Raw genomic sequence first — 21819 nt, forward strand, 5'->3', positions numbered from 1 at the left:
CCATATCTGTATTTTCGAACTACTTTTTTATTCAATAAATACAGTCCCTTATACTTCCTTTTACTTATTCACCTACCACACCAAGTGAATTCGGTGTGCAGCAGTGAAGCACCGAGGCAATGAAATTAACCCCTTCGTATGTTCAATGCTACAGACGAAATATTTCGCGCTTCAATGTTGTTTATGCTACGCTACAGACGAGATTTCTCCCGTTTCTGATTAGGTTGCGAAATGCATTTGGTAGACATTTCGTTGTTGACGGAGGAGGGTCGAGTATAGTAGTAAGTAAAAAATGCATTAAGTATACTTTTGCAAATGAATTTCATTTATTTATATTTTGTATGAAACCATTCAGAACATAGTGAAATACATAACGCATATTTAATATTTTCATTATGCATAACGTAATATTTTCGACAGGCCTGCACTACACGATAAACAGAAAATATTTCATTCATAGCGCTATACAAACATTATTGTTTCGGAAAATATTCCGTTCATAGATTCGCATAAACATTACTGTGAATATTAATGACGAAATGTGCGGCAAATAGATTTAGTATCCACATAAAAAGCACGCGAGATATCTCGTCTGTAGTAACGAAAGGGTTAAATACCTTGAAACGCAACACCAATGACGAACAAGGTATACAGACCAACATATAAAAAAAACGCACCCAAAATTTTATGCAATCGTTTTAATATTAAAATTTTATTAAATCCCATTACCTACACAATAAGCTGCTTTAGACAGAACCAGATAACGACTAAAACCTGAAAAAATGTAGATAGCCGGAAAGTCATGAAACGAAACAGCCTGTTTAAATAGGTATATGGTCGTATCGTAAACCCAATGACGGTATTCCAGAAAAGCTTCAGCAGTATCTATATTTACATATGTTTCATACACTCTGTATATAGTTCATTACCCGAATGATACTGCTTAAATGATGCCTACGAATACCGTTCTTAATATAACCGAGATGTGATATCGTTGGGCTCAAGAACCTTATGAAGTAACTGGAAAGTAGAAATCTCACCGAGGAAATATTCTAAATAATCATATTTACTTTATCTTATTTTGTCAGGCATGAAAATCTTCACCTATACTGGTGAATTAAGTCAACTGTTTCAAATAATGTAAAAGGTGACTTTTATTCCTTATTAAACCTCAAATATAAAAATACAATAACAGAAAACTGAACAATTCAACCTATTCTAAGTTATGACATTTTCGTTCTTATTTACACTTACCAGTGTTCATATTTGGAATGTACTTGTAAAAAGTATATGAACATTTATTTCTATTACAAAAAGGCTCACTAACAATTTCCCAGTAGAATAATCATATCCACGAGTAAAATAAGCAAGGGACGTTCGCACTGAGCAAGGATCGTATAGCGCGGCACTATTTGACGACTTGTATCATACTAAAGGGAAAGAAAAGGGTGCTTTAGCTGCGCAGCGTAGTTTGGACATCACTGTATAAGATCAAACCGTTTTTATACAGTGACTACTATATGCGAATTCATGAATTATGGCTGGCTAGATCATTCTTGGAATTATATTTCAGATTGTTTCATATTAAATTACAGGGCATTCGAAGGGTATCACGATGAGCTCGTTAATTATTGTTCGCCCGAAATCGATAGTTGTGTAACTTATACAAGATTCTTCGTATGATATGCATATCTTGTGCACGTTTAGGAATACTACATAGTTATAAAACTACCACATTAGAACACATAATAACTGTGTTACTGTAAAGATGAATTTCATTTTTGAAATTCAATATTGCCATTGATACAATAATAGTGGTATATAATCAACTTATTGAATAATCAGTAGCAATCCTTATTTTTACAGAAGTTTTTGATCTGCAGAAATGCTGAGCATAAACCTACGAAAGTCCCTACCTCTAAATCTGCTTCCACACGTTAAGAAAGACCCTGTCGGTCCAAATTTCTCGTACGGAAGGAAATAATTTTCAAAAATTTATCCATTGTCCCCATAGATACTGACCATGTTGTTAGAGGTTTTCGGTTAAGCTGCGAAGTCAAGAGTTACCGCCTCGCTTATTTTCTGGGTAACCTGTTGTGCAGCCACCTATGGATCTGAGATAAAGGGGCGAGAGCCCGGGGATAGTCTAGCGTCATGTAGGGTTATCGAGAAGTGATCAATTTTACGAGCTGATCATCTTTTATGAGCTCCCATAGCCGACTTCCTCGACCTCGTTCGCCTGGCATCGAGCTGTACCTCGTCCTCCTACTTACCAACCGATTGTCATTCATGACAGACCTTCCTCGTAAAGTATCCGTTTCCTGCCTATGCGGATCCTCGCGTGTCTTCCGCTTCTTTACACTTATCGGCGTACTACGTCAGCGCTTTTCAGCGATTTTTCTCGGGAGAGCGTCGCCCGAATCGCGAGGATACAACGAAACCGAACGGTTCATTGGAGATGAACGGGTCAGTCCTCTACGTGCACTGCGGCCCGTTTTCCTGACGTACCGGACAACGATTTCGTCGTGCAGATCGTTCGGCAATTTAGATTTTTGACGAGAAATGAGATCTGCTCTGGAATACAGCCAATATTTTACCTCCCACTCGGTGTAAGCACATGCTTTAGTTTTAGGAGTAAATTTCTCGGTGTAAACGTTAGGTTTACGATGATCATGAACTGACGATAAATAGTGAAATCGTATTATTTAACGTGGGTTCAGAATGTTGATGTTACGTTTAAAAAATACGTAGCTCTGCTTAATATCAGGATTAATTTTTGAAAGGAGAAAAAAGTACTTGTCGCTTGATATATTATTTCGTAGAATATTCGTAGAAGACCGAGACTCTTTGCGCCAGTGAAGACCCCAGCGCCGCGGAACTAATATCGCCATTATTTCCACAATATCCCCGGCGAAACGAGGAGCACACGTATTCACCGCATACCGAACACTTTCTCGAGACAATGGAAGTCGAAACGAAAGGAAGCGGAACGCTGGTACTCGGCCAATATCCACGGTGTGACGCCGAAAATTAAAAGCAGCGGCAGATGCGTCGAGCGACGCTCGCGAACGGCGGCTGCATTAAAGTTTCGAGCGCGCTGTGCACACGGCATCGGAGTAAAAACAACGTTACCCTAAACCGGGCTAATTAGCGGAATGGCCACGAGTCCCAGGGGACGGAGAGTTTACTTCGTGTATCAAATGTTTCGAAAAGTAACCCCGTGCCGTCACTTTTCTCTCCCAGACTTTTCTCGCCTTGCTCAAGACTTTTCGGTCCCTATTTTTTGTTAGCGTTCTTGTTTCCACTTTTCCTCGATAACTTTCTTTACTTCCCGCTTACAACTATTGTCTACTTTTTGAACTCAGAATTATAGTGACGGTATTGATTTAATTATAATTTAGAAGTTATTATACGACGCGAGTATGTAGAATTGGATATGAGGGAATTATATGTATATGCATAAAAAACTACAAGGTACAGTGGAATCTCGATAATTGTTCATTTCCCGGCTGTAAAGGGCCAAATTTCCAGAAACTGATCAATTCACGGGCTCCAATCACACGCACTCTTTCACCGCTGATCGTCCATTCAATTGTTCGACGTGCTCCGTTTGGTAGCCAACGCTACCGCGGGAGCTCGGCCGGCAGACTCGCGCTCTGATTGGACGGGGTCTTTCGTTAATATCTCGTGAACAAAGCCTCGGATAATATTTTTGCTGAGAAAAAACTTGTTCCAAATCGCCTGACGAGTGACCCATTTCAGGCCCCTGCAACAGTTTTGTTACACCCTGTATGTATAATGCTAACTCAAGTATCCGTTGTACCGCGGTTAATTTTATGTTGAAAATCTGTTTGCTGTAACGAGTCTGTGTGTTATTTAGCGATGAGGCTGTACGAAGTGTGACAACTAGTTCCAGGCTTCCCTACATATCGGAATCGCAACGGATCGAATACTTAAGAGTACGGTATTGTCTTAAGCAGGCCATACACGATGAGATTTGCCGCGAAGCATGGATTCGAGAGGCGATCGCACATAAGGCGAGCTCTCGTGAAACCTCTTTGTAATCTGTAGTGGGATGGTAGGTCGAGGTTCGTAAAGGAACCTTCATGTGACGTGAGTAAGAGAGCTGAGAGAGACACAGAAAGAGTGATGCGCGCGACGTACGGCGAAGTCTTTTCTCTTCCCATTGGATGAAACTCATTACCTTCTCATGGTTTCCATCAGCAATGATTCTTTCCGTTTCTATATAATTCAAGAAGAAAGAAATCTACACTTCTATATTATAATTTCTTCATATTTTATTGTCGCTTGCTTTCACCGTACGTCGCACATCTCTCCCTCTGTGTTTCTCTCTCAGCCCTCTCACGCACGTCACCCGAAGTTTCCTTCGGGAACAGTCGCCCGTGCGTTCGGCACGGCCACCATCCTACTACAGATTAAAAGGAGATTCATACATAGACATGTATAGACGGAGCATAAGCTACCACTTTGGGCGAGGGGACCGTAGGATTGGAGGGGAAAAGACAGCGGTCGTTAGATATACGTCGGTTAGCTTCGGATGCATTCGGCTAGATTCGGCTCGTTATTAATGGCTGGTGGGCTGTGTGCTGTACTATTATTTAATGCTTTATACTATTTATTAATTTTGTTAAATAGATATATCTATACAAACTACATGACATACGGAATTTTTAACGTATAATAAGTAGTATATTCTTTTCATCTATCATAGCATACATGTATGTAACGTGATTGTATATCCGAATAGCACCGAAAAAGAAAGAAGTTACCCGATTAATAACTAACCACCCCCTTACCGCGAATCTTACTACCCCGTTCAGTTCATGCTCCGTCTATATATATCTATGATTTCATGAGACCCAGCTCGCCTGACACGAGATCGCCTCTCGAGGCAAATCTCATCGTGCATGACCTACTTTAGAAGTCATCTGATGGCAAGTACAGGAAGTGCGAACAGAACATGGTACCAAATTTTATGATTAAATATCCTTCAGTCGATTTGTCAAAAAAAATATTGTATATCTGTACACTTTAGAGAGATTAAGTAGCGTAGGTATTCGGGCCAAAGAATTGCCGAAAGAACAAAAATCCCGACCAATCAGACCGCGAGTCTGCCGGTCGAGTTCCTGCGGTAACATTGACTACGCGATGCTATTGGTAGCCAACGTTACCGCGGGAACTCGGCCAGCAGAGTCGTGCTCTGACTGGTCGAGATCTTTCGTCAATATGTCATTAACAAAGTGTTGGATAACATTTTTGCCAAGGAAAAACTTATTACATATCGCTTCACGAGTGTTCTATTTGAAGAACCTGCAACATTTTTGTTACACTCTTGTGGCGTCACTACCTCCTACATTCGTCACCAGAGGTCTACCGAGTTGACACCTTTCCTACAACTATCTGAAGCCTTCCTCGTTCGTATATATACGTCCTTAACCGACCATCGTATATCCCTGCGTCTAAGGCAGGGTCTGCTAGGTAGCCTTATCGACGAGTCCCAGGCCCAGGACAAAACGCTCCCTCTCCTTACTACTCCTACTTTACTTTTCACATTTTTCAATTTATAAATGCCGCCAAACCCTGTATAACACTGAGAATTTTTTAGAGGGTAGCAACTATTTTTTGATTACTGAACAAAAACGTGTTAATGTTAGTAATATATTCGTACAGAAGCGAATAGGTTGGTAATTTATTAAGCAAAATCAACAGTGTAGGTATTAAAACATTTACTATTGAAGTAGAAAAGGAACGATTGAAGTCAGGGTAGTTGGAATCACGCAAGGTTCCCTTACCTTTCAAATGACAATGGATGGGTCATTATGGCGGCACCATCGGCTGTGCATAATTTACGTATTCCCAGCGTCGTTGCATCGGCCCATAAAGTGCCGGAAGTCGAGGCTTACGAGGCCGATAATAGTCGACGAACGACGCCAGGACACACTCGTTTCAAAGGGCCTATAAAACCATGCGGGGGGCGGGAAAGAGAATGGCATAACAGGGAACATGGGTCAACTGGTTACTACAGTTTCAGTCAACTGTAAACTCCCGTCGTCCCAGCGATAATTACTTAATGAAGTTAATTAGAGGTGCCGTCCGGCGTGATCGTCCATTTCCATTGTCTGGGGCCGGCCATTCCTTGGATGCCGTCGTCGTAATTTGGGGATCCGTGAACCGGGTTCGCCACTTATCGCGGCTCGATTGAAGGGCCGCGGGGCAGAAATGGATTACCGGAAGTAGGAGAAAAATCGACGGTTGGCTCGTTGGACAGGACGAAAGGCGTAAACGCGACTATCTGGACCAGAGAAATGAAAGGGGCACATCGAGGGTGTGATTTTTCAGAGTCTAAGACTGCTGGACCCACTCGGTGGCTCCTTCTACGTGTGGAAACTGCTCGATTTCGGATTGTCGGGCTGTTTGTTCTGTCGGTTGAAATTTATGGATATTGTTACGCGGACAGGCAGGCCTTTCCTGTATCCTTCCGTCTATCGATTCCGAATACATACTGCAAAGAAGCCGCGGTGAACGCTGAACAATGAACACGTCGAACGCGAATGAATTGATCCTCAAGCGCCACGTTCCATTCTGAACCTCTCGGATAGAAATACGGGTTAGCGTTCACAGTTCCCGCAAAAACTACTTGGAAATTCTAATTTTTCTTCCTTTTAACATTATTGGCAGAGTTTTGTTACTTGAAAATTCTGACAAAGTCAACGCTACTTTAATAGTTTCTAGTTCTATAGTCATAAATACATATATTACGAATAGTCGCTCATGAAATTATGAAATTATGTCGTGTTTGCTAGTTTTGAAGAAATTTATTCAAAGAAATATTAGTCTAGTTCTATTATTGTATGTTGTTTTTCACAATTAAAAATCATAAAACCCACGTACAACATAAACCCAACAATGCATCCATTATTGTCCACTTTCTATTTACTGATCGTGTTATGCCGATGTATTCTATATTAATGAAATGTACACAAATATTCGAATTCGAATTTATCGATAACGGATACTTGAATAAAACTGGACCATCTAGGTACCAGTGTACCTGGGGTTTCTTTTATATACACGTGTGTTTTATGAGTGCATAAAATCCTCGGTTAAGTCATTATTCTCGTGTTTGATTAACTAATAGCGATCAAATGTTAGCGTGTGCAAAGAAACTACAAAGAAATTTCATTATTCCTCGTTTCTATTTTACACTCGAACACAATGCGCCTTTTCCCAGCGACCAGAGTTTCCGTTGCAGAGTCACGAGAAAATTACGAAGCTCCTTTTCGCGCGTGACTAACGATTTTGTAATTCTCGTCGGACGGCCACGAAGAATGCCGGAAAACACACGTGAATTTCATGGAATGCTCCTAGACACTTCAGAAATACGCCGGCTGATATTCGACCGGACGACTCGTAGACATTTCTGGAATCCGTAGAATTCCTACAATTCCTTTGACAAACGTTTAAAATGCACTGACATTAATGGCTTGAATTATTTTCATCGGCAAACGTCATTTCGGGTTATTTCGCAATGAAAATGAAAATTTCTAGGATATTACTCGTATTAATTATACGAAGATATTTGTGACAGAAATTTTATAACGAGGTTGAGTGTTCGACATATAGCTGGAACATATTATTAAAGAGGACAATACTGTGCCATTTACTATAATATCTACCTCATTATTAATTAGATTGCTTAACCCTCGAACGGACCCGCTATTCGGTCTGTGTATTTCTCAGACGTGAGAATTCAGGGTGTCCGAAGCCGGATCATTTCTGACTCACATCGATAGGTTACTAACACAACGTCACGATGGCTCGAGCTCGATGCTCTTATTGACATTGTAGAAGTTTTGTCGACTAGAAGGAAGGACGGCGAGTAAAAAAGGAAATAGAGTGTGCCGAATACGTAAGTTAGGCCTGGCCAAACATTCGCCCGTGGAGACGTATAAACAATAACAGCAGTCCCCATCAGTCGCTTCTGTTGTGCTGTCATCCTAATAATAAATTAAAATATTCAATGAGAAAGCAACTAATCCATTCAACGAAACCTTAAATTTCTATATAAACACGTAATTTTGATAAATTGTTACTATTCCGTTTAAATGTTGTCTTGTAATTCACTTGATTGTCTCTATTTTAACGAGAACAAGCACTATTAAGCTCAACGAAATCTGAAATCATAAAAGCTTCAATTACAATGAACCTAATGTTATCGATATGTAATAACTATAATTATATATTGTTTATTATTTTATAATGTTATTTTAACTTACAACTGCATACTTCGAGTCTTCTCAAAAAGTAAGTATTTGTCGCAAACAAATAGAGAATTTTCAATGATATGACCAATTATACTAACGTAACTGATAATTTTAACACGAAATAGTTAATACACAAATACCTATATAAGTAAACAACAATCTGGACTTCGGTTTGCCTATCGGACTATACAAACGACATTAGAAATAATCAAAGTAGTTAGATGAGCAGGAGCCAGTACTGTGTACGCCGGGTAAGAAGCGAACGTATTTCTAATATCTGTCTGCGATCGGTGGTTCCTTCTCATTCTCGTGCGAGTATTGGTCCCTCTCTTTCTCGACTCGAGCCAGAGGCACCTCTTTTTGCCCAGTCCGCACACACTGGGATCAATAATGCACCAACCACTCGCTGTTCACCCCTCTCCTCCTCTTTCCTCTTGAAAATCGTACCAGCGCCCACCCGCTCCCGACACGTCTGCTCGCACCCCTACCACTAGCCTGTCCTCCTATATATTCTACTCTTCCACCTTTCCCCATTCGCTCTCTCTAAAACTTGCCCGCGGTCCTTCTCCCTTGTTCCAACCCCACCAATTCCGCCGTTATCGTTTTCTTTCTCTCCGTCTATCTATGTCTCTCGATCCTTCTGTTTTCACTACGTAGTTCCCCTCTCTCGCACTCGTCCGTCATTACAGAAGAGATCTCTCTGTCGAACCAAATATTTCCTATCCCTGTTTGCTCCGAATGATTCTTGGGTTCTCCCTCTTGTCTTTCTCCTCTTTCCTACACTCGCACTTGCTCCCTTGCACACTAGCACTCTGATTCCTCCGTTTTCCCCACTCCGGTGACCCTCTTCCTACGCACGAAATTTCTATCACATTCTCTTCCATTATTTGTCACGAGGAGTCTCCGTTGTACACTGTTCGCCTTCCCCTTACTCACTCTCTTTCCCCCTCGTTTCACCGCTTTCTTCTTCTCTCTCCCGTTCTCCCCCTACCACACCCCCTTTTCCCCTTCACTACCTTTTCACCTCCTCATCACGGCGTTTCCCCTCTCGGCGGACCTCTCCTGCTCTTACCGTCTTTCACCCATTCACCTGCTCAACATCTCTGCCTCTCTGCCCCTTTCCCCTTACGCAGCCACTCAAGGTCTTCTTACCCCTTTCTCGCCTCGCATCCTTCTCTCCCCCACTCCCTCTCCTCATCCCCCTGTACACCCCTCCTCCGCCCACTACATCTACCCCTCTTCACCCGTACATCCCCTGCACAATCCACCCTTCCCTCTCTACACCCTCTACCACCCCCTTTCACGGCCCCGTCTCATCCTCCCGCCCCTCTACCCACTCTTCCACCCTCTTCTCTCAACCCCCGTCTCATCCTCCCTATCGCGCCTCCTGTCTCACCACCTTGTCTTCCTCCTCCCACCTATTCTCTCTTCCTCCCACTCCTTTTTCCTTTCTCACCCTTCTATCTACCTTGCACCTATCTCCCCGCCCCTTCCACTGCTTTCCGTCTCTCGCCCCCTCCCCCAACCACCTCTCTCCACATTTCACCCCCTCTCACTCTCTCCCCTATCCCACCACTCTACTTCTCTTCACCCTCGATTTCCCCTCACTCTCATATACCGACCCTCACCCTCCTATTCCCCACAACCCTATACGCCCCTCCCTCACCACACCTCCCCTCTATCGCTACCCCCCCCCCCTCTCTCTTTACTCGCACGTACCCTCGTAACGCAAAAGGCACCATGTATGTCCTCCTCTAGGTCTGTTGCAGGCTCTTCCAGCACGTCTCCTGCCGAAATCTCTGCCATTGAAGCTCCGCTGTCTCCCTCTATCCCACTTTTATATTTCCCCTCTGTTTCATGCGTTCGGTCGTCTTGCTTCAACCCCAAATCTTTTCCCCTCCTTTTCTCCCACTCGACGGTCCCGCTCCTTCCGCGTCTCTCCTCCCTGGAGTATCCCGGCGAGCGACTTTACCCCTTCCTGGAAATTTTCTGTTTTCTCTCCCTTTCTCCTTACTCGTCCCTCGCCACCATTTCCATTCGCTTCTTTCGTCTTCCTGTATCATTCTCTGCACCCATTCCTCCTTTCTATCGCCCCTCTCAATTCACAAGGAACGTAGCTCCCCTGGCTGTAGCCCAGGCTTCAGAAGTCGTGACTCTGCTACCATCATTCCTTCTCTCATCGGGCACCTGATTCAGGAATGATGAACCTCTCTATGCGGGCTCTCTTTCGAGCTCGCTAAAATTTGCGTCTTGATGAAATCCCAGTCGCGCTCCCGCATCGAAAAGCATTTAAACATCTTCTACCCTCATCTACCCTCTTCGCCTCTTTCATCGGCCACGTCTTTCTGGCTCTTTTTCTTTCGCCATAGTTGGCCCTCACCCTCCGTGGTAGAAGACTTCTTTCCGTTTTCCTTTGTAGCATCATCGCTACTAGCACTGTAGCCCGCATACCTGACAGTATTTCTGTTTGCTCGCTTCTCAGCACGCCCTTTACGCTCCCTTTCCCGCCAGCGCATTCCATTTTCACCCTATTTTGTTTCTTTTCCCATCTTGGCGACGGAGGTAGCGACTCTCCAAAACTATTCGCTTGGCCTTCTCAGCCACGGGGATTCGAGCCATTTATTTTTCAATTATTTTAAAGAAATGCTATGTTATAATAGCGGTCGCAGCTGCGCGTATGGAAATTGTGCCATATACAACAACGTATCTTGTGGTCGAACGACTAGTCGCAATATAGTCGAACATAATAGGTACACACGCACGTGCGCCGTAATTTCGGATATTGCGCCTCACTTTTCGAATTAATCGCGTAGCATTGGAAGCCGAAATATTTCACCGGCAATTTCTGCGATTCTGTGAAACGAACGGTGGGGATACCGGAGAATCCAGTTGCCGAATTTCTGAAATTGTCACCGTCGTAATATCCAATAGAAATCATGACGTCGATTCCGGGGCAGCCAAAGTTTTGCCAGGAAAATATATAAGAAAATTAATTAACCCCCATAGTGCTCGCATTACTACATATCAGGCCGACAGTGTTTTCTTCTACCACTACTTATATCCGACATTTCCTGAAATAGCAGAAGATGCTCGACCTACGAAAAAATTGTTACGGCTAAGTAACAGTTCCCTCCGTACGAAATAACTTTCGCGAATAAACTTTTCAATATTCCCAAAAATAACGAAGATAATTAAGGTGATCAAAAAATGTATACATTCAACCCACTCTGTATGTAACTATAGTGTATACAAATATAATGTAGATTATACTACTTACAACTGTCGATTCCCAGCTAATACACGGTATCGATCGATGGCTTAGTTAAATTCCTGAATGAAATAAAATCAAGTGAATGAAAACAATACGTGAAACGAGACAGGAATAAACCGCCATGTCAGACGTATTATATGTACAAGATTTAGCCCGCATTTTCAACAATTAATATCTCGAAAACGAAACCTCGAACACAATTTCGTCATTCTTAATTATCGTCTTATTGTTAGTTGCATATGTTGTAGAATCCACCCTGTGGAAGTGTCCCACATTTTTATTGATGGGAAGTGTAGCAGAAACAGCCAAGACACGGTTTTGATGTAGATGGAAATAAGTTTATTTACAAAGAGTATATAAATATTCACAGATGTATAGTAAACCAAGAGTTTTCCCAAGAGCGAACGCGAACCTTACACGTCTTCTGGGTCAGATGGTAATTCCGACCTTCTACCAGAGAACTAGAGAACCTGTCTCCGTTCTTAAGAAACAGCCTGGGTTGAGGTGAGTGCTCGGAACATCCAGAAAGACACAGTCTCGCTGCCAGACAAATTCTGCTGTCTACCCAAAATGCAGCCCTTTTTACACAGTTTTCGGGTAGTGCCGTCCGGCCAATGATGATCAAACAAATTTTATATTTTTTTTTTTTAATACTATCAGTAGGGTAAGCCGTTCCTGAGGACCTAGTGTTTGCCCTCTTACCAGCAGCGCATGGGTTGTAGGTGTGTTGTTACCTGCAGGAAAATAAACAAAATTAATCAATGTTTTAGATATAGGGGAAAATTTTGAAAAACCCAATGTATGACACAACTCGAGAGCGAGAACATGGTAACTAAACACGGGCTCGTGCAAAAGTATCAAAGTAGCTTGGACAGTTAAAGTTGAAAATTTAGTGTTGAAAATTAACAATAAAAATGGACAATTGTGAAAGTTGCAACAGTTGAGAATTCAAAGTTGAAAAGTTGAAAAAACTGAAAAAATTGAAGGGACCGTTTAAAAACTGAGACATTGTAATGTGAATAAACCAAAAGAAGAGCAGGGGCGAGGGGCAAACGAAGAGCATAAGATCTCCAACAACATGCAGAAGAGGGAGTCCGTGAGGCTGTAGCATACATGCAAGGTATGTGTGGAATCCAGCGACGAATAAGCGAGTGAAAGGTCGATAGCCAAGGAAGCGGAAGCGAGCGAGGGCCCTGCGCTAGCAGGGGTCACCACACTAGGGGGGAAGCGCGTGCTCGATCGACAGCGGAAAGCGAATTTTGACTCTGCATGGAATCTGATGGGGTTGGTATTTCCCGGTTTGACAAAGCAGAGAGTTTGTATGACTATCAACCTGGTATTTCGTGATCATGTTCAATGTTTAATTCATCGTGGAGTTTACGCGTAGAATAATTCATTGGGCGGCCAGCGATTATTTTAAGAATTCTATTCGAAGTGACTTTAATTTTTTTGAGATTTATTGGCGCAGCGGCTGCCCAGGCATGAACGCTGTAGCAATCGTCTTACGGGTTTTGACAATGCGATTGTTTTTTGCGGATTCACCGTTAATTTCTACTCTTGGTCAAACGATACAACGGAATCCAAATAAGCCTGTTGACTGAGAACAAGAATTCTGATTTTATTGGAGGAAGTGAGGAGACGAGTGTCGTCCGCGTACAGAGCCAGGGGTGAGTTATTAATTCGTGGGGCATCGTTAATATTAATAGATATTTAAGAAAAATGAGCCTAATATCAAACCTTGGGGGATGCCTGGATCTACTTCGCATTTAAGGGAGTCTAACCCGTTCAGAGACACCACGTATATCTTTCTGCCGGATAAATACGAATGCATGAGCTTAATGAACATGTCGCTCAACCCGATTTGAGCGAGATTGTGTATCTTTTAACATTCATCTGGTGTGTAATGAGTGTGCTACTCTTACGAGCTGGTTCGTCGTAGAGTGTTTGGAGCGAAAACCGAATTGCGGCGGGATGATTATTTGTTCTCGATCGAGATGGGCTATAAGATGTGTGAAAAGGCATCTCTTAATAGCCTTCCCCAATAGTGGGAGTAAACTAACAGGACGGTAACTATCGATCCGATCCTTGGGTTTCTAGGGCTTTGGAATTGGGACAACTTTCGCGATCATCCAGGCATCAGGGAAGTAGAATAGAGCGATACAACGTCTATAAATATAGTAAATCTGTAGGATGATTTTATTCGCGGAGTGTTTTAATATGAGGGCAGTGATATTATCGTGGCCAGGGGTCTTTTTGTTGCGCAGTTTCCGGATTACGTCGGCGATCACGCCCGGCTCTATCGATAAATCCCGGTGTGGGTCCAGTGACTGGATATTTTTTAAACGCGCGATATAGTCGTTAACTGCGGAACCCTGAAACGAATCTAAGTGGCGTACACTGGAATGCGCCTAACCCAGACCTAGACCGAGTAGCGCGCAGGAGAGGTGTTGAGTGGGGGAAACGAAGAAGGAGGCGAGTGCGTGCACGCCGCTATATCCGACCCCTCGGCAACTTGGACCTTTAGACGCGCCACGATGGCGGCCATCTTGGGACGCTTCGATGCTTTTCCCGCCGAAATAAATTGTTCGATGGAAACGACTATCGGTTTTCTCGCCATTGCCTGAGCCTTGCCTGCAGCGGACGCGGAAACCTCGGGAACGAATAAAATTGAATCAGATCGACTTACCGGGACGGGGTTGAACGATTCAAGATATTTAGACAGTGACTCCGACGGGCACTCCTCCGCGGAAAAATCGCTGACAGACGCTGCCTCTCGGAGGTAATTCTCGACCAGCGTCGACAGTCTCAGTCTTGGCTTCTCCAGGGTCGGTGTTTCCACCGCAAGCGTGGAGACGGCCGAGGCAGGCACCGAAGCTTCTGTCGACCCCTCGTCGATACGTTGAAGATTACTCGTAGTTAGTCCGAAAATTGCATTGCTCGAATCATCTGACACTCGGGAGGCGCCAGCCTCGGCCGTCACCATTTCACTGCACAGGTACCGCTCACCACAACTAATTTTGTTAAATAACAACAAAATAAACTAAAAATAATCGCAAGTTCCCGCAGTAGCAGGGACTCAACACGTGCTCGATAGAAAGTACCGGAATGTCAGGTGGCGCAAGGATCGCTAGCGGGAGCTGCTGCGGACACGTCCGTTCACGGCGAGCGCACGAAGCGAAGTGGAAGGGGCGCTACACGAAAACCGTATAAAAAGGGCTGTATTCCGGGTAGACAGCAGAATTTATCTGGCAGCGAGACTGCGTGTTTATGGATGTTCCGAGCGCTCACCTCAACCCAGGCAGTTCTTTAAAAACGGAGACAGGTTCCCTAGTAGTCCGGTAGAAGATTGGAATTACCACCTGACCCTGAAAACGAGTAAGGCTCGCGTTCCCTCTCGGGAAAACTCTCGGTTTACTATCCTAGAGTTAGTTTACTTCATACATGTACTTACTTTAAATCCTTCTTACAATTAGACGAAAAATTGTTTACATATCATTCTCCCTTGTATTATTACAAAACATATAAAAAAACAGCTGCTGTTACTTATTCAGCAATATTAGTCTACAAAGAATTATCGTATGTAAAACATACTTCCATGGAGACTATAGCATATTGTAAAAAATTCATTAGAAATAGTCTTCTTAATCATTAGTTTGCATTAGCGCGAAATTCCGCACCGTAACAAGAAAAATAGATTGCAGGAGATTAAAAAGCCAACACAGCATCAAGAACCGCTCAAAAGAAATTGCAGCCAAATGCAAATCTCGCGACGAGCAGGAAGAGAAAAAAACCGGCGGGAAACAAAAGCGGGCGAGGAGGTGAGGCGGGTGTAAGTCACGCAGAAGAAACAATTACACAGCCGCTTTCGCGTTTGAGTGGTCGTGTTTTAAAAAACATCATCAGATTATACTTTATCGAGCTGAAACGTGTCGTTGGAATAATTATGCTGTTTGTAGCGCAACTGCGACTCGTACCTTGGAAAAAAAGTAATCTCCGTAACTGTCGAGTTCGCGTGTCCACGGTGCGTGGTCTTAACTTGTCGCTGTTAATATCGATACATCTCGTCGACACATGACAGCATGCACAATCCCACAGGTTTAGCCGTGTCCCTGAACTTATGAGCTCCGAAATACCTGCACTTTCCCGTCTGTTGAGTTTCCACGACGTTCTATCCAACTTTCAGCTTGACATTTCATCACAATTTTCGAAGTACGGTAACATCTCGATGAGTGCGACGTACTCGTAAATTTCTTTTTTACCTAAAGCCGAACCTCTGCTTAGCTTCTGTTTACTCTCTTTTGATTGATTCCAGAAGGGGACCCCCAGTGGTTGGAATAACGCCTCTTAATTAAAATAACACCTCCCCACAGTATAAAATTATCGTCGTTTGGCCGAAAATATTTTCTCTTCTCGACCAACGCTTTATTTTTTCGCACAATAGGCAACATGACGGTTTATCCAATAAAGTTTCAAAGAAGTCATATATATAAAAAATATCATATTTATAAAAAATAAATAAAGCAAACCAATAATTAAAGCAGAATTTTCACCAGAAAGTTAATTAATGCTGGCAGGTTTCCTGAGTACCAAGGTCCTCTGATTAGTGAAGCGAAAGCAAAGCCAACAAGAACCAGCTGGAATGGTTCTCGGGCAAATTCTCTACTTGCTTATCCGTCGTTCGAGAATTTGGGAACAGTCAGCTGTGACCCAACCGGGAATAAGTCGGGATACGTGTTGCAACAACAACGGGAGCCAAGACTCGCAGCGAGGGCGAAGGATAAAGACATCGGATGGACCAACATTGAACGGTTTTTTCTGTCGAAAAGTCGCAGAATAAACAGATCAGCCAAGAGGCGAGGACAAACAGAAACAGTCGAAGTATTTATTGTTCGCTGCACGGACAGCATAGATAAGATTTAACACGTGTACGCAACGAATCGTACGTGCTGTTCTTGCGTCATGATTCGCTTAAAAATACACAATTAATCGTAAAAATACGCAACACTTTTAAAGTTTGACGTAAATTCATTCTGCAGGTAATTGTATCAGATCAGATGAGTTTAATCCAAGAAATAAATACGAAGAAACAACCAAAATATCAGAAGCAAGAAGACAGCTAGAAAAATCCTGAAAGTGGTCCCAAAAAATGGAGACTAGAGAAAAGAGAGAAAAGCGTGGACGAGGCTGACATAGCGGATGGAATGGATAAGGCGATGGATACCATGGCGAGAGACAAAAGGGGTGGAAACTGTATTCATTCCACGGGCGCGTTATGGGGGCAGTTATCACCAGGTGATAACTCTTATTGCTGCAATAAAGTCGCAGTGGCAGCCTCGAGGGGCTACAACTGCTCCCCAAAGGCTGTTCCTGTTACCATTCAGCTACGCACACACTTCCTCTCCTTGCTTTGTCCGTCATGCATCACAGAAAGCGCAAAAGCACGTGTGTCGCAAGGCTGACGTAGTGATATACTCGGATGCGTGCTTAGGTTGTTATATGTATGTATAATAAATATCCTGTTTCGTTTTGCACCTCAAGCTTCGTAACAATTCAGACGACCTTGGCATCGCAAATCCGAGCACGTTAATTACGCGGGAAGAGTACAAGATCTGTCGATATATTCTCGCGACGACTTTCATTTAGTCCTTGATCACACTGTTAATTACCTCGGTTCATTGCCGAACGCAATGCCTACAAGTCATAAATTTTCAGTGAGAACGCGTTTGCTGGATACTTTCGATTTCACGACGCGGCTATGCTAGAGAATTATTGGGAAATGTAATGGAAATATCGTTGTATTAGTTTGCTGTGTCATGGCGCGGCTATACTTAGGCTCACTTGAACAAAATTATTTCAAAGTAATTATCCAAATGGTAAACAAATAATAGTGACAATACATGTCTTCGTCATAAAGTATGGAGACGTTCTAATCAATTAAAAATGTAAACGTTCCAGGGTAAATGAAGATACAATAAAAATATCGTTGTGTTGACTTTTAACTGAAATTATGGTATTTAGTATAGGGGATGCAGCTCCGATGACATTAGCCTTGACATATATTGTCTAGGTCACCCTACAATGCAGCAATTAATACACCGTATAACATAGATTTATCCATTATGAGATAAATACTTATCGCCATTGAACTATTCAGGTACTGTTTACTGCGTACTTACCGTATTTCCATCGATAGGAATGATAAACAATATCTGTTTCGTGAATGTCGCAACTACATAATAGGAAGATAATCAGGTTGCCTGTCCTAAGTAAATAACATTTACCTCGATAACTAGTATCTAGACGGACGATTTTATCAGAGAAAGGATTCAATTACTGGCGATGATAGCAGCTAAGTAGAACATCGATAGTTCGCAGAGATTTCACTTGTCACTAACAAGATCTGTACGGCTATCAATTGCGGTCGGTTACGGCGGCTCAGTGCTAAGATATACGTGTTATGTTAGAATGGGCGTAATGAACGACGTAAATCACAGTTATGATACGCTCATGATTTAGTGACCCTTATAACGAAACAAAAAAATATCAGAAACCGATTAACTGGGCCGACCATGCTGCGAGGAAGTCCAATAATTGAGTTTGAGCTGCGATATTAATCACAATCAGAAGACGAGATTTATCATGCGCGTGACCGGGATTCTGAAATCTTAACTGTTTCATTTAATTCTAACGTGTATCTACTACGGAATTCGCTGATATTTCACGCACATGCTATAGCTTATATTGCCTATCACATAATAAACGCAAATAATGATAATTCTCCTTCTTACTTGATTCTTAATTTCAATTTATTATTGTTTTGTAAATATTCTGTTACTGAAACGGAAATTAACCTATAGTGACATATGTGTGATTCATATTGTAGCATCCTGATCCGACAAGACAATGACAATGGATAATTTTTCTTAAATTTACAATTCTTCCGTTATACACCTATGTATACATATACATAATTTTTCCAATATGTATAGTTGTACGTCCTGTGGATAGTGTTTCCAATTATGTCATTTTTCAGTGAGCTCGACTCTGACACAGCAAGGGCAACGAAAATGCACCAAGAGAACTACGGATCCTGGGAGACTGCATACCCTACCATGTTATGTATCATGATCTCCAGCACTCGCTGCGCCAGAGACAATGGCGGAGATTGTGTTGAATGCAGTAATCAGAGGGAAGACTGCGTCCTGGGGGACACTGCCTCGGCTTCGCTAGGATGCCTTACTCTCCTCGCCGTGTTGATCCTGTAAAGCAGAATTGGCTTGTTCTCTTTTGGTTTGACATTTTTTCTTTTTGCTCGAACATATTTTCCCCTCTTGCTGTAGCTGTTGAAGCCAGACACTGATAAAGTCTGTGACAAGATTACCAATTCTGCTTTTAAGCTTAAAGATTTGTTTTTACGCGAACTCGCGATGAGACTAGATTTACAATGTCCTAAGTCAACGGACGTCGTAACATCATTAGACAAAAAATTATTAGGATAAACTGACGCTTGTATTCAACTGTCAACATATGAGGGTGAACATACACAAAAAGTTAAATTTTTACATTGAACCACTTCACTTGAAATGACCCAAATAGATCTGTTCCTTTTAGTGAGCATGTAAAACACATTTTAATTTGTAACCCGTACTCTCAAGAATACTTTTGAAACGGTCGTTCTTATCGTCCAAGGAAATTACGTCTAGGGCAGAAGTTGAATAATAATTCCGAATGATATTCTTCTTAAGATATCTTGAGTCGAGAAACAAAACTTACGATCTTTCAATAATGTTTTTCGTATAGAAAATCAGATACTTTACAAACATTCCCAATACTGCGATCATATTCCTTGCAGCAAGTAGAAAACGTAAATCTCTCTGTTTACGTTTCAATTAACGCACCCCTTGTAACGAATCCGGGAATGCTGAACAAAATGGTACTCGTGAAGACAAGGGTAACTGGGTAAACGTGTGCATAGAGAATGTACGGTTTAATTAATATCCGCGCGTTTTAATTAACGTTTCATAACAAAGCGTGTATTATTTTACAGCCGCTCATCGTGCGCGCGCTTAGTATGCAGACGAAGAGGCATAAGAGGGGCCTTGTGGAAAAGAGACGAGAGACAGAGCGGCATGGAGCATCGTCACCGTCGTCGTCGTCGTCATCGTGAGAATAGCGGAACTGTTACCCAGCCTGACGGGTTTGTTCCTCTCTGTGATGGATTATCATGGGACTTCACGTACTCTTAGACACGTTGGGCCGCTGTTCCTTGAACCTAATGACTGCTCCCTGCTGTCGCGAAGGCTTGGATCCTGATGGGTACATTCCTGGCAATAGCGTCGAACTATAGGTCGATTTGAATGAAATTTCTGGTCGCAATCGCCATTCCATTAGACACCTCGATGTGGACTGATACGTCTGCGAAATTAGGCGACGCAGCGGCAATCGAGAAATATTCCGATTACATACTGTGAAACTTTTCCGTGTTTCAGAGGTATTTCGTGTACATTAGGGTATGGCTCTTATTTCCAACATTCTAATCTTTTTGCCCCCCCCCCCCTACAAATAGTTCCAATTAATAAACAAAATAGCTGTGTGAAATTTGAGCTCGATCGGCTGAGGGGAACAGAAGTGATTGAAGTACGTTATTGAGATAAAAATCCGTAGTTTAATAACGGCCAATAATATTGTTGATACGTCTCTTGAAAAAGTCCAAAGAAAAATATACGTACGGTAATTTTTATAATTATTAAAAGAAAATTATTAAATGAAACTCACCCTTTCGAAAATTCACCTGCAGCTTGCAAACCTGTGTCACTAGGTCACTGTATCGATCCTAGTCATCGACGGACGAAATGATTGATGGTAGGGTAGCGCCTAGTGCTTAGCTGATCACAAGTATTCAACACGACACCACCAAAAGTTAAGAATCGCAACGTCAATTGCGTCCGGGTTATTGTACCGAATATGTGTTCACTTCACTGCACCGCCACTAACACTGATCACCTGACACTGCATTAGCTATTGCCCTATCAATGGGTAGTTCTTCTTCATGAAATACCACATTGATCCTAGAAGATGAAAGGCCATCATTTAGTGCCTATAAAATAATAAACATTTGTAATCATTTCTAAACTGGAAAAAAATAGTTTCAAAAATGATAAATTTCTCTTAAAACGTGTCTTTGATGAGTTTGCCTTGTTTCCATTCAAATCTACACAATATACAGTATATGGATATTTAAATACCTCATTTGTCGGCGAACAATCAAAATTATAATCGAATAAGCTAGGTATTGCACATGGCTTTAGCACTAGGCACTTTCAGATCTTGGGGGTACGAAAAAGACAGCAGTCATTTGTTTACTGCAACTTTTGCTCCTAAAGTAGGTGGTACCTACTGTCTCAACAATTTTTTGATACCACTCCGTATTTAACGGAAAGCTATACAAAATATTTCTTATAAGTACCATTCAAGTATACCTTAGGTTACTAAAAATATGCATTTTCATTTTCACTTACTTATGGAAAATAATACCTTGACTTTTCTTCCACTCACTTCTACAATTTTTAATGCAGCATCGATGAACCATTTTCCTCGCTTTGTCTACTAAACAGCATTTCCTACCAAAATCAACCAAAATGATGCTAAATTTAGGTATTTTAAACTTCGTCAAGTATGTAATTACACTAAATTTGAATAAGTTTTTATCTAATAGTAGGAAATAAAAATATGATCATTTTTATTGGAATTCCTTAATTCTTTGTCGACAGTTGCGGAAGTCCACAGTAAATTCTTAGAAATTGGCCATGGTAGGAAGTATAGAATACCCAGGAAAACTTCGAGGGAAACATAAACCATTCGACGAGGAATAAGATGTCTGTCAAGTGGTATCAGGCAATCGAAATAATTCGCAATCTCTTCGAGCATATAAAGACGTTACTGCCGAGATGTTACTCAAGCGGCGCAGAAAATATTTCTACGATACGATTCATGTCAGTTCATACGGAATTTCCAGAAGCTCGTGATGTTAACAATTTTCATCTAACTCGAAGCTGACCGAGGTATACAGTGATGAAACAGAAAATAGACGGGAAAATTTGAAGGTCGTAAATATTTTATACTTATATAAAATATGCACTTCATATCTATTAGTAGAATTATCATATAGGTACCAATGTTGCAATATGTTAATACATAACTCGATACGCATTCCGTACAATATTATGATTTAATATTAATATTCGACTGAGTGTTAAAGTTGAT

The sequence above is a fragment of the Dufourea novaeangliae genome, unplaced genomic scaffold, assembly GCF_001272555.1.
Source record: "Dufourea novaeangliae isolate 0120121106 unplaced genomic scaffold, ASM127255v1 scaffold87, whole genome shotgun sequence".
In the NCBI taxonomy this organism is placed as follows: domain Eukaryota; kingdom Metazoa; phylum Arthropoda; class Insecta; order Hymenoptera; family Halictidae; genus Dufourea; species Dufourea novaeangliae.